The sequence below is a fragment of the Lygodium microphyllum genome, unplaced genomic scaffold, assembly GCF_053477565.2.
Source record: "Lygodium microphyllum isolate KBCC unplaced genomic scaffold, Lygodium_microphyllum_v1.1.10 scaffold_68, whole genome shotgun sequence".
NCBI lineage: Eukaryota > Viridiplantae > Streptophyta > Polypodiopsida > Schizaeales > Lygodiaceae > Lygodium > Lygodium microphyllum.
Window position 1 is genome coordinate 127,501 of NW_028229551.1, and position 15,099 is coordinate 142,599.

Consider the following 15,099-nt stretch of genomic DNA (forward strand, 5'->3'; position numbering starts at 1 on the left):
AAGCCCCACTCACCTCTCACCCCATAAAAAGACTACCCTTTCCCCCTCACTCTCACTGTTTGCACTCACCATCCCCACTCACCTATTCCTGGGGGAAGCCCCGAGCCACTTAACCATGCCCAAGCGACACGCACTACGGCCCCATGCCGCGACACGCCCAAGGAGAGTCAAGCCTCGAGTAGGGTACCTCCCCTATACACACCCCCCCTAAAAAAAACTCGAAGCCCACTTCAAGTTGAGTAGGTATTAACAATTTGTTATTTACAAGAGTAATCCCAACACTCATACCTAACTTCAAAAAAGTGAAGGTAACTATACGAATGCCCCTACATAGTTATGCGCTCAAATATACTTACAAGTTTGTCTTGTGACGCCTTCACTTTGTTAGATCTTTCCCAATGCTAAGATGTTGTGTCGGCGTCGTAAGCTCCTTTGTTCGTTGTGCTCCGTGTACTTGGATCTTTCGTTGCTGCTCCACTTGAGGACGTCGTGGTGATGTGCTTGAAGGACACGTACCTTTTTGCCCTCCTTGTTCTGTCCATCGCCCTTGCATGAAGAAGTCCTTTGCTCCTCGCCTTGATTCTCGTTGGGCTGCGCGATTCTATGCGACTCGTAGCAGGATAACTCTTCACTACAGTTGCGTAGCGTTTAGCTCGAACGAAGTGATCCCACTGCGCAGCGCCACCCCTTGCTTTTCGCTTTCTCTTTCGAGTGCCCCATCTAGCACGGATCTTTGGGAATGCCTTTGTATAGTACGAACCTTCAGTCTTTGGGGTCGAGTGTCGGCGCGCCCTCCTAGTGCGATCAATTGCTCCAACATGTTTTACCCTTCTCCTTTTTGCATAACTCTGCATACCAGTAGCGTGGAGAGGTAGCAAGCCCTGTTTAGCTAGATCCGACTTGATTGCCCGTTGGTGCTGAAAACCTGTGTGTCGGCCCTCTCTGACCTGATTCACTTCGGTGATGCGCACATGCATGCCGTGGCCATTGCTAATAGGTAGCGAAACTGCGCCTGCTTGCATTAAAAAGCCCTGATTGACCAGATTGAGTTGAATCACCTGCGTACAAGCTAGAGAGACTTGATGAGACCCATCAAACCGCCTAGCTTGAAGCGTGAGGGCCAGCTCCCTCGCTGTGTCCACCTCGACATGGCCCTGTACGGCCTGATTTTGCAAGTGGGACCAAAAAAGCTTGTACAAGTTGATATGCGATATTTTCGCATGTCGCCTTGCCCTGACAGCCAAATCCATTTCTTTGGCTGTGAGTAATGGCCTCCTGATGCCGGGACTAACCTTAGTGACCCAGGTTGAAACCAAGCCTTCACACCTGATTTCTGCACTTGTGTTGGGCTCCTCACTGAGCCGGATCTGTCCTTGCAAACTTGGAGGGTGAAGCCTCCGCGCAACCTGCTCGGCTTTATCGTGAAGCCATCCAACCACCACGATGTCACCCAACAGGTTGCACCCCCTTGGTCCCAAGACCGGAATGGGCTTGAATGTGTTTGTAAACTTCAAGATCAGAGTGGGTTTCCTGAAAGACACTCTCATCCGAAGCGCAGGGTCCCCAGCCTCATGCACCTCAGCGACTTGAGTCCCCCTCAAGAGCATCCATTCGTCACTATCTGTCCCTGCGAGGGGCGCCCCAGCACCCCTATCTTCCTTGCTGTATGAGGGCTTGTCTCCCTCTGATTCAGCCGATGTAGTCCCGTCTTCTTGCTCCAAAGTTTTGTGCGAAAGTGTTTGCAGTTCTTGATTAACATGTATATGATTCCCCTTTCCCGCTGCCTCAATCTTTTGTGGTCTTTCGGTTTCCTCTGTCATCACCACCCCCTTTGCCCTGGGCCTTTTCACCACATCGTATTCATCTTGCTCTTCCACACACGTCTCTGTCTTTTCCCTTTTCTCCTCACAGCTCTTCCCATCGTCACCTGCTCCTCTGGTTTCACTGTCCATCTCATCCACCCACTTGTCACAATACACGGCCATTTGTTTATACTCGCGGCTCACGAGTTCTTCAGCATCTCCTGTCTCCCTAGCCTCCACTTGTTCCTCAACCCATCCGGCACGTTCGTTTAGACTTGCGGCTCCACGAGTTTGATCTACCTCTTCCACTCTGCCTTCGGCCGTTTCTTTAGACTCGCGGCTCACGAGTTCTTCCCTCAACTCTGTTTCTCCACACACGGCCATTTGTTTATCCTCGCGGCTCACGAGTATTCTGCCTTCTCCTTCGCTCTCCTCTCCGCACACGGCCGTTTCTTTATCCTCGCGGCTCACGAGTATAGTGCCGGCCATTAGTTTATCCTCGCGGCTCACGAGTACTATGCCTTCTCCCTTCTCCACTCCACATCAGGCCGTTTCTTTATCCTCGCGGCTCACGAGTTCTTCTTTAGTCTCTATTTCGCACACGACCGTTTGTTTAGACTCGCGGCTCACGAGTTCTTCCCCTGCCTCCATTTCCTCTAACTCCCGGGCTCCCAGCCCATCCTGTCCTGGATTATTTATACTCCCCCTAGGTTCAGGAGTCTTTGAATCGTCTATCCTGATTTCTTTATACTCCCTCCAGGTGCAGGAGTCTTCAACGCTACACTCACCCACTTCCTCCATCTCGCCATTATCATAGTCATACCTTGCACATTCATCGAAAACTTCAAGTTGATTGCTGTCTCTCTTGTCCCCATTCCCCGTTTTACACTCCTCTAGGATCACTCCATCTGGTAGAAGATTTGATTCATCAACCATCTGCTCTTCCGCGCAATCTTCGATGAGAACTCCATCAAACATAATACCTGGCCCGTAGGCCTCTCTTTGTTCCCGTGGATACTCTCTGGTCACAACTTTATTTTCACTCTCTGACTCCGTTACGAGTTCTTCAGGTTGCTCCTCATCATATGGCCTATCAGCCCACCATTGCTCTGCTTGTCGTATTTCGTAGTCGTTATCACAAGAATATGGCTCGTAGGCCTCCTCTCTTTCTCCTTGCCCCCACTCGCTGTACTGTTCTTCGTGCTCGAACCTTTGTGATTGTGCGTAATAATCCGGGTTCCATTCTTGATCCCCTCTAGCCCACCTGTCCTCTTCTAACTCTTCTTCTTGATCTCCAAAGTAGGCTTCTTCAGGCTGGTCATAATATTCGTGGTAAGGCTCATTTTCCCCCCACTCCTCTTCTCTCCATTGCCTCGCCTCGCACGTTACATCCTCTTCTGGTGCATCTTCAAATTGAGTAGAATCATTTTCCCTTTGGGCCCTTTCCTTTCGATGTGCATCCTGCATCATTTCTTGCCGTATTCGTCTTTCAACCTCCCAATCTATCTGTTCATCTAGATAAAACTCATCTGTACATGCCTTTGGTTCGTCGATTGTTGATTCGCCATCTGATTCACTTACGACATCTGGTAGCTTGGTCATTGCTCCACATTCTCCTTTTCACTCCGCCAACCCTTTTCTCAATAAGTTCATCACCTGTAGTAAGTTTATACGTTCAGCATGACTCAATTGTCCCTCTGATATCAACCTTTCCCCCATTGTCAACTGAGCCTCAACTGCAGCACACATGTCCTCTTCTTTCTCTGCTTCGCTTTTACTATTCTCACTATCAGACCCACTTTCCGTTTCCATTAGTTGCATTTTTGTGCTTGGGTTCTTTTGATTTGCTTGGGGTTTCATACTCTTTCCCTTCTCATCAGGCATACCCCCTTGAGCCACCACCTCTCCATACTCTTCGTTGATTTCCGATCTCAATTGTCTTTCTATCTGTAACAGATCCAAATTTAGACACTTCCTGTGTTCTTCATGCCACTCCTCCAGTTCGCCATTCAGCACCTGCAATTCTCCCTTTATCCCGACCTGTTTAGCTTTCACTCCATTCAATCTTCTTTCCAGATCCTGCTCCTCCCCCTTCGAAAATCCATATCCACTCTTCAGCCAATTCACCTTTGTTGCCCACAAAATCCTGCGTTCATCCTCACAATCATACCATCTTGCCAAAATCTTGTGTTTCGAATCATACAAACTCTCAATTCTACACTTTTCAGCTTCGATTCGTGCTTTTTCCATCTCGTTTTGGTCACTTTTCACTCTTTTTCCACTTTTCTTGTGTTTTCCAATTTTTTGAATTTTTTATGAATTTTTGAAATTTTTTGAAATTTTTATGATTTTTTCGGAATTTTTCTGAAAAATTTTGAATTTTTGCCTATTTTTGCTTATTTTTGCCCCTCCCCGCCTCCAGACATCTCCGATGCGTCACGGGGTCCTGCTCTGATACCAAGTGTGACAAACTCCAAAAATCACCAAAACATACCCCGGCCCCATATCACACCTCAACTCGACATGATACGCCCCTTGGGACTCAACACGGCACCATAACACGACATATCGCGGCATAACACGGTTTTCCAACTCAACATAGCACCACGGCACGGCATAGCTCAACTCGCCACGGAGGGCGACACGGAAGGTAACACGCCACGGAAGGTAACAGGACGCGGCACCGCGACACGGCCCAGCGCCGACGCGACTCAACAGTCCACCTTGTTATCTCCCCCCATCGGGCAGGGAATTCCTCATGGCACTTGATATTTCTTGGTGCTTACGCAAGGACGCACCCCTGAAACCCTTCATGGTAGCACAAAGCCCCACTCACCTCTCACCCCATAAAAAGACTACCCTTTCCCCCTCACTCTCACTGTTTGCACTCACCATCCCCACTCACCTATTCCTGGGGGCAGCCCCGAGTCACTTAACCATGCCCAAGCGACACGCACTACGGCCCCATGCCGCGACGCGCCCAAGGAGAGCCAAGCCTCGAGTAGGGTACCTCCCCTATAGGTGTTGTAACAAAACTCCAAAACTCCCCAAAACATGCCTTGGCTCCAAAACACACCTCAACTCGGCATATCACGTCCCTTGGGACTCAACACGGCACCATAACATGACATATCGCGTCATAACACGGTTTTCCCACTCAACATGGCACCACGGCACGGCATAGCCAAACACGCCACGGAGGGCGACACGGAAGGTAACACGCCACGGCCCAGCGCCGACGCGACTCAACAGTCCACCTTGTTATCTCCCCCCATCGGGCGGGGAATTCCTCATGGCACTAGATATTTCTTGGTGCTTACGCAAGGACGCACCTCCGAAACCCTTTGTGGTAGCACAACACCCCACTCACCTCTCGCCCCATAAAAAGACTACCCTTTCCCCCTCACTCTCACTGTTTGCACTCACCATCCCCACTCACCTATTCCTGGGGGAAGCCCCGAGCCACTTAACCATGCCCAAGCGACACGCACTACGGCCCCATGCCGCGACGCGCCCAAGGAGAGCCAAGCCTCGAGTAGGGTACCTCCCCTATACACACCCCCCCTACAAAAAACTCGAAGCCCACTTCGAGTTGAATAGGTATTGACAGTTTTGTTATTTACAAGAGTAAGCCCCAACGCTCAAACCTAAGTTCAAAAAAGTGAAGGTAATTATACGAATGCCCCTACATAGTTATGCGCTCAAGTATACTTACAAACTGGGATGTGACGCCTCCACCTCGTTAAGTCTTCCCCCAATGCTAAAAAGTCGTGTCGGCGTCGCCAGCTCCATCGTCCGTCGTACTCTTTGTAGCTAGATCTTTCTTTTGTGCGCTATTGGAGGACGTCGTGGTGATGCGCTTGAAGGCCACGTACCTTTTTGCTCTCCTTGTTCTGTCCATCACTCCTGCATGGAGAAGTTCTTTGCTTCGCGCTTTGATCTTCATTGGGCTGCGCAAGTCTAGGCGTTTCATCACAGGATACCTTTTTGCTAAAGTTGCATAACGTTTAGCTCGAACAAAGTTATCCCACTGCGCTGCGCCATCCCTTGTCTTTCGCTTTTTCTTTCGAGTGCCCTGCCTGGCACGGATCTTCGGAAATGCGTTTGTAGAGTACGCACCTTTTGTCTTTGGAGGCAAGTGTCGACGCGCCCTCCTAGTGCGATCCATCACCCCTGCATGTTTTACCTTTCTCCTTTTTGCACAACTCCGCATACAAGCTGTGTGGAGAAGCAATACGCCTGGTTTTGATAGACTCAACTTGATTGCCCCTTTGTGCTGAAAAACTATGTGTTGGCCCTCTCTGACCTGATTCACTTCGGTGATGCGCACATGCATGCCGCGGCCATTGCTATTAGGTGGCCGAACTGTACCTGCTTGCATTAAAAAGCCCTGCTTGGTCAGATTGAGTTGAATCACCTGCCTACAAGTTAGGAAGGCTTGACAAGAGCCATCAAACCGCCTAGCTTGAAGCGCGAGGGCCAACTCCCTCGCGGTGTCCACCTCGACATGGCCCTGTACGGCCTGATCTTGCAAGTGGGACCAGAAAAGCTTGTGCAAGTTGATATGCGAAATTTTCGCATGTCGACTTGCCCTAGCAGCCAAATCCATTTCTTTGGCTATAAACAATGGCCTTATCATGCCCGAGCTGACCTTAGTGACCCAGGTTGAGACCAAGCCTTCACACCTGATTTCAACACTTGTGTTAGGCTCCTCACTGAGCCGGATTTGTCGTTGCAAACTTGGAGGGTGAAGCCTCCGCACAACCTGCTCGGAATGATCGTGAAGCCATCCGACCACAACGATGTTGCCCAGCAGGTTGCACCCCTTTGGTCCCGAGACCGGAATGGTCTTGAATGCGCTGGTAGACTTCGACGTTAGAGTGGGTTTTCTGAGAGACACTCTCATCCGAAACGCAGGGACCTCAGCCTCATGCATCTCCGCGACTTGAGTCCCCCTCAAGAGCCTCCATTCGTCACTATATGTCCACGCGAGGGGCACCCCAGCACCCCTATCTTTCTTGCTGTATGAGGGCTTGTCTCCCTCTGAATCAGCCGCTGTAGTTCCGTCTTCTTGCTCCTTGGTTTTGTAAGAAAGCGTTTGTAATTCTTGACTAGCATACACATGATTCCCCTTCCCCGCTACCTCAACTTTTTGTGGTCTTTTGGTTTCCTCTATCATCTTCACCCCCTCCGCCCTGGACCTTTTCGCACCACTGTATTCGACTCGCTCTTCAACACACGTCTTTGCCTTTACCCCTTTCTCCACATAGCTCTTCCCATCATCACCTGCCCCTTTGATCTCACTGTCTATCTCATCCACCCACTTATCACAATACGCGGCCCTTTGTTTATACTCGCGGCTCATGAGTTCTTCGGCACCTCCTGCCTCCCTGGCCTCCACCTGTTCCTCAACCCATCCGGCACGTTCGTTTAGACTCGCGGCTCCACGAGTTTGATCTACCTCTTCCATTCTACCTTCGGCCGTTTCTTTAGACTCGCGGCTCACGAGTTATTCCCTCACCTCTGTTTCTCCATACACAGCCGTTCGTTTAGACTCGCGGCTCACGAGTTCTTCCTTCCCCTCCATCTCGCACACGGCCGTTTCTTTATCCTCGCGGCTCACGAGTATTGTGCCTATCCCTTCAACCTTCTCCTCATACCCGGCCGTTACTTTATCCTCGCGGCTCACGAGTATTATGCCTTCTCCTTCAACCTTTTCCTCACGCCCGGCCGTTACTTTATCCTCGCGGCTCACGAGTATTGTGCCTTTCCCTTCAACTTTCTCCTCATACCCGGCCGTTACTTTATCCTCGCGGCTCACGAGTATTATGCCTTCTCCTTCAACCTTCTCCTCATACCCGGCCGTTACTTTATCCTCGCGGCTCACGAGTATTGTGCCTTTCTCTTCAACCTCTCCTTCAGACACGGCCGTTTGTTTAGACTCGCGGCTCACGAGTTCTTCCCTCACCTCCACTTCTTCTAACTCCCGGGCTCCCAGCCCATCCTGTCCTGGATTGTTTATACTCCCCCTAGGTCCAGGAGTCTCTGAATCGTTTGTCCCGATTTCTTTATACTCCCTCCAGGTGCAGGAGTCTTCAACGCTACATTCACCCACTTCCTCAATCTTTCCCTCATTTGAGTCGTACTCTTCAAATTCATAGAGAACTTCTAGTTGATCATTGTCCCTTTTGCCCTCATGCTTCGTTTTACACTCCTCTAGGATTACTCCATCTGGTAGAAGATTTGATTCATCAGCCATCTGCTCTTCCACGCAATCTTCGATGAGAACTCCATCAAACATGATACCTGGCCCGCCGGCCTCTCTTTGTTCCCCTGGATACTCTCTGGTCACAACTTTATTTATACTCTCCAGCTCCGTAACAAGTTCTTCAGGTTGCTCCTCAACAATCGGCCTATCGGCCCACCATTGATCTACTTGAAGTGTTTCGTGGTCATTATCAAAAGAATGTGGCCCGTAGGCCTCCTCCCTTTCCCCTTGACACCATTCACTCTCTTGTTCTTCGTGCCTGAATCTTCGCGCTTGTGCATCATAATCTAGGTCCCATTCTTGATTCCTTTCTGCCCACCTTTCCTCTTCTAACGTTTCCTCTTGATCTGCAAAGTAAGCTTCTTCAGGCTCGTCGTAATATTCGTGGTAGGGCTCATTTGCCCCCCACTCCTCTTCTCTCCATTGCCTTGCCTCACACGTTACATCCTCCTCCAGTGCATCTTCAAATTGACTAGAACTACTTTCCATTTGAGCCCTCTCCATTCGATGTGCCTCTTGCATCATTTGTTGCCGTATCCATCTTTCGGCCTCCCAATCTATCTGCTCATCTAAGTAAGTCTCATCCGTCCAAGCAGTTGGTTCATCTGTTGTTGATTCATCATCTGATTCACTTAAGACATCGGGTAGCTTGGTCGTTGCTCCACATTCTCCTTTTTGCTCTGCCAACCCTTTTCTCAGTAAGTTCATTACCTGTAGTAAGTTTATACGTTCGGCATGACTCAATTGCCCCTCTGATATTAACCTTTCCCCCATTGTCAATTGGGCTTCTACTGCAGCACACATGTCCTCTTCTTTCTCTGCTTCGCTTTTACTGCTCTCACTATCAGACTCACTTTTAGTTTCCCTTTCTTGCATTTTTGTGGTAAGTTTCTTTTGGTTTTCTTGAGGTTCCATACTTTTTCCCTTCTCATCCGGCATACCCCCTTGTGCCACAACCTCCCCATACTCTTCACTGATTTCCAATTTCAATTGTCTTTCTATATGTAGTAGGTCAAGGTTTAGACATTTTCTATGCTCTTCATGCCACTCCTCTAGTTTGTCATTCAGCACTTGTAATTCTTCTTTTAGCCCAACTTGTTTAGTTTTTACTCCATTCAATCTTCTTTCCAAATCCTGCTCCTCCCGCTTCGAAAATCCATATCCACTCTTTAGCCATTTCACCTTCGTTGCCCACAAGATCCTGCGTTCATCCTCACAATCATACCATCTTGCCAAAACCTTGTGTTTCGAATCATACAAGTTCTCAATTCTACACTTTTCGGCTTCGATTCGTGCTTTTTCCATCTCGTTTTGGTCACTTTTCACTCTTTTCCCACTTTTCTTGTGTTTTCCCATTTTTTGAAATTTTTATGAGTTTTTGAAATTTTTTGAAATTTTTTATGATTTTTTTGGAATTTTTCTGAAAAATTTTGAATTTTTGCCTATTTTTGTGTATTTTTGCCCCTCCCCGCCTCCAGACGTCTCCGATGCGTCACGGGGTCCCGCTCTGATACCAAGTGTAACAAAACTCCAAAACTCCCCAAAACATGCCTTGGCTCCAAAACACACCTCAACTCGGCATATCACGTCCCTTGGGACTCAACACGGCACCATAACATGACATATCGCGTCATAACACGGTTTTCCCACTCAACATGGCACCACGGCACGGCATAGCCAAACACGCCACGGAGGGCGACACGGAAGGTAACACGCCACGGCCCAGCGCCGACGCGACTCAACAGTCCACCTTGTTATCTCCCCCCATCGGGCGGGGAATTCCTCATGGCACTAGATATTTCTTGGTGCTTACGCAAGGACGCACCTCCGAAACCCTTTGTGGTAGCACAACACCCCACTCACCTCTCGCCCCATAAAAAGACTACCCTTTCCCCCTCACTCTCACTGTTTGCACTCACCATCCCCACTCACCTATTCCTGGGGGAAGCCCCGAGCCACTTAACCATGCCCAAGCGACACGCACTACGGCCCCATGCCGCGACGCGCCCAAGGAGAGCCAAGCCTCGAGTAGGGTACCTCCCCTATAGGTGTTGTCACGGACCCCAAAAACCACCACAACATGCCTCGGCACCATAACACATCAAAACATGGCATATCACGCCCCTTGGGCCTCAACATGGCACCCCAACACGACATATCACCATAACGCGACATGGGTCCCCAACATAACACGGCACGGTTTCTCAGCTCAACACGGCGCCTCAGCGCGACACGGCACGGCAACGCGACACGGTTTCACAATCCACCATGGTGTCTCCCCCCAACGGGCAAGGAGCTTTTTCCTCAAGGCACTTGAAAGTTTTTGGTGCTCACGCAAGGACGCACCTCCGAAACCCTTTGTGGTAGCACAACACCCCACTCACCTCTCGCCCCATAAAAAGACTACCCTTTCCCCCTCACTCTCACTGTTTGCACTCACCATCCCCACTCACCTATTCCTGGGGGAAGCCCCGAGCCACTTAACCATGCCCAAGCGACACACACGACGGCCCCATGCCGCGACGCGCCCAAGGAGAGCCAAGCCTCGAGTAGGGTACCTCCCCTATACACACACCCCCCCTACAAAAAACTCGAAGCCCACTTCGAGTTGAGTAGGTACTTAGAGTTTGTTATTTACAAGAATAAACCCAACCCTCTTACCTAGCTTCAAAAAAGTGAAGGTAATTATACGAATGCCCCTACATAGTTATGCTCTCAAGTATACTTACAAGCCGCCTTGAGACGCCTCCACTTGGTTGGATCTTCCCAATGCTAAAGTGTGGTGTTGACGTCGCAAGCACTCTCCTTTGTTGGGCTCTTTGTAGCCGGATCAGTCGGTGAAGCCTTGTTGGAGGATGTCGTGGTGATGCGCTGTAAGGCCACGTACCTCTTTGCTCTTCTTGCTCTATCCATCGCTCCAGCGTGAAGTAGCCCATCACCCCGCGCCTTCATTCTTCGTGGCATGCATGGAATGTTGGACTTGGCGGCTCCTTCCGCAGTAGATCGTCTCTTTTCAAAGGCTGCATGACGCCTCGCGCGGAACGCTCGATCCCATTTCGCCGCGCCCTCCTTGGTCTTTCTTTTCCTTTTTGAAGTGCCCTGTCTGGCACGGATCTTCGGGAGTTTGCCTGCAAAACGCTCAGATTTTACCTGTGATGCTGCATGTCGGCGTGCTCTCCTGGCAAGGTCCATTGTCCCTGCGTGTTTTATTCTTCTATGTTTCGAGCCCTGCTTGGCCACATCCGACTTGAACGCACACGTCTGCCGAAGCCCTTTGTGTTGGCCCTCTCTGGCCTGATCTATCTCTATGATGCGCAAGTGAATGCAGAGGCCATTGCTACAAGGTTGCCATACTGCGCCGGCTTGCACTAAGAGGCCCCACTTGGCCGAATTGAGCTGGATCACCTGCCTGTAAGTTAGATGGGCTTGATGAAAGCCATCAAACCGTCTAGCTTGCAACGCGAGGGCCATCTCTCTCGCTGTGTCCACCTCGAAATTGCCCCGAATGGTCTGATTTTGCAAGTAAGAACAGAATAGCTTGCATAAGTCGAAACACAGGGTTGCCGCATACCGCCTTGCCCTCACAGCCAAGTCCATTTCTTTGGCTGAGAGCGTTGGCCTTCTCTTGCCGAGATAAACCTTATGGGCACATGTTGAGACCAAACCTTCACACTTGGCCTCGGCAGATGAGCTAGGCTCCTTGTTGAGCCGAATCTGACTTTGATCCTCAGGAGGGTGAAGCCTCCGTACAACTTGCTCGGCTCGGCCATGAAGCCATCCGACCACGATGACGTCACCCAGCAGGTTGCAACCCTTTGGCCCTGAGACCGGAATAGGCTTGAACGTGCAAGTAGACTTCAAGTTTGAAGTAGACTCCCTGAAAGACACTCTCATCCGAAGTACAAGGTCCCCAGCCTCGTGCACCTCCGCGACTTGAGTCCCATTCCAGAAGATCCACTCGTCGCCATCTGTCCACACAAGGGGCACCCCAGTACCCCTGTCTTCTTTGCTGCATGAGGGCTTGCTTCCCTCGTAATCAGCCACTTGAGCGCAATCTCTAACCGCATCAATTTCACAAGAGAACACCTGCAACTCATTGCTGAAGCCTACATGCCTTCCCTTGCTAGCTGACTTGGTTTGTTGGGGCTCCGGGATCGACTCTGCTGTCTCACCCTTCGCCTTGAGTCTTGAAGTATCATTGAGTTTGGCCCACTCCCCAGCGTGGGTTTCGTCCTTTGTCCGCTTCTTCGTATCCTTCCTCTCCTCTCCATCCTATTCTTCCCTACACTCGGCCATTCGTTTATCCTCGCGGCTCACGAGTCTTCTGCTTTCTCCTCCACTCTCCACTCCACATCCGGCCGTTTCTTTATCCTCGCGGCTCACGAGTATTGTGCCTTCTCCACTCTCCACTATACCCTCGGCCATTCGTTTATCCTCGCGGCTCACGAGTACTATGCCTTCTCCATTCTCCACTCCACACACGGCCGTTTCTTTATCCTCGCGGCTCACGAGTCTTCTGCCTTCTTCCTCATCCCTTTTCCTGCACACGGCCGTTTGTTTATCCTCGCGGCTCACGAGTATTATGCCTTCTCCTCCACTCTCCTCTCCACGCACGGCCGTTTCTTTATCCTCGCGGCTCACGAGTATTATGCCTTCTCCATTCTCCACTCCACATCCGGCCGTTTCTTTATCGTCGCGGCTCACGAGTACTATGCCTTCTCCTCCACCCTTCTCTCCGCAACCGGCCGTTTCTTTATCCTCGCGGCTCATGAGTACCATGCCTTCTCCTCCACTCTCCTCTCCACACACGGCCATTTCTTTATCCTCGCGGCTCACGAGTACCATGCCTTCTCCTCCACTCTCCTCTCCATGCACGGCCGTTTCTTTATCCTCGCGGCTCACGAGCTTATCCTATTTGGCCGTTCGTTTAGACTCGCGGCTCACGAGTTCCTCCACACGCTCATCCTGTTCGGCCGTTCGTTTAGACTCGCGGTTCACGAGTTCTTCCAAAGTTAGCCATTCGGCTTCTTCATTCAGTAACATGGCCTCTAGCCCCATTCCGCTCCTTTCCCCTTTCCCTCCGATCTCCTCATTAACATAATCGGGCTCAACCCGTTCTTCAGTTCCAGACCGTTCCACCTGTCCCGGATTATTTATACTCCCCCCAGGTGCAGGAGTTCCGATGTCTGTCCCGATTTCTTTATCCTCCCTCCGGGTACAGGAGTCTTCCTCTTCATCCCCGCCAACATCTTCCATCTCCTCATCCAATCCCTCCGCTGCTTGTTCCGAAGTATCATCTGCTTGGGGCTCGGCTTCCTTTGCCTCGCCCTTCCATGTGCACTCCTCAAGAACCACCCCTTCTGGTAATGGATCTGACCCGCAGGTCGTCTTCTCTTCCGCGCACTCCTCCACCAGCACTCCATCAAACATAAAATTGGACTCATTTGCCCATATTGGCTGCTCCGAATAAAACAAGCGGTCATTCTCTTCATGATACGGCCCGTAGGCCTCCTCGTTTTCACTCTGCCACTCGTCTGCATCCGCTTCATACCCTGGTTCTGAAACTTTGTCATAATCATCTTGATAGCCCCTTTCCTCTTCCCAGGTTGTCTTTCCGTGTGCATGATTGGCTTCATAATCTGGATCAAACCCTTGTTCCTCATAGCCTTCCAGTCGTTGTTCGCTCTCTTTCCACGTGTAGTCTTCGTATCTAGTATATTGATCTTCAAAAGGCTCCTCATACATGTAACTCTCTGTAGGTTCGTCACAATGATCATGGTATGGCGCACTTGCCACCCACTCTTCTCTTTCATCCCAGTGACCCCCTTCACACCCTTCTTCCATCACTGCATCATCGAACTGGCCTGAATCTTCGTATAACATGGCCCTTTCTCTTTCCCTTTGATTTGCCTCTTCTATTATCTGTTCACGGATCTTCAATTCGGCCTCCCAATCTATTCTCTCCTCTAACCATGGCTCCTCTTCATATGCATCCGGTTTCCCGGTCTCTGAATCTTCGTCCTCCGATTCGCTCATGGCCTCTGGCAGCCTGGCATCTTTCTCATATTGACCTTCGCGCTCCGCCAGCTTCTTCTTCAATAGATACATCACCTGTTGTAACGCATTGCATTCTTGTGTACTCAATGTTCCACTAGATAATAGCTTTTTAGCATTAGCCAACTGACTCCTAGCCTCTGCATCCCTATCACTTCCGTCGTCCTCCCTCACCTCACTCTTGCTACTAGAATTCTTCTTTTGAGCACTCGCCTTTTCTTGAGTTACTTGAGGTTTTGCCGCTTTGCACTTTTCATTTGGCACATTACCACTCAGGTTTGTCTTTTGAACACATGGCTTCGCTTGAATTGCTTGGGGTTTCGCAGCTTTTCCTTTCTCATCTGGCATCTTGTCTCCAGCTACCCCCTCCCCATACTCTTCAATGATCTCCATTCTTAAATCGCGCTCCAAGAGTAACAAATCAATTTTTGTATTACTTCTGTGTTCTTCGACCCATTCATTGATTTTTCCATTCACCGCTCGAAGTAGTGTCTTGATGTCGCCCTGTTTGTCTTTCACTCCCGCTAATCTCCTTTCCAAATCACTTTCTTCCTCTTTAGAAAAATTGTATCCTTTTTGCACCCAATTCACCTTTGTAGCCCACAAAATCCTCCGTTCATCTTCGCAGTCAAACCATTGAGCCAACACCTTATTTTTCGAAGCATACAAATTCTCAATTCTCAGCTTCTGGGCTTCGTTACGCTCTTTTTCTTCATCTTTTTGGTCATTTTTGACTTTTTTTCCACTTTTCTTGCTTTTTCCCATTTTTTGAAATTTTTATGAATTTTTGAAATTTTTTGAATTTTTTATGATTTTTTTCGAATTTTTCTGAAAATTTTTGAATTTTTGCCTATTTCACCCCTCCCCCGCCTCCGGACGCCTCGGATGCGTCACGGGGGTCCTGCTCTGATACCAAGTGTCACGGACCCCAAAAACCACCACAACATGCCTCGGCACCATAACACATCAAAACAT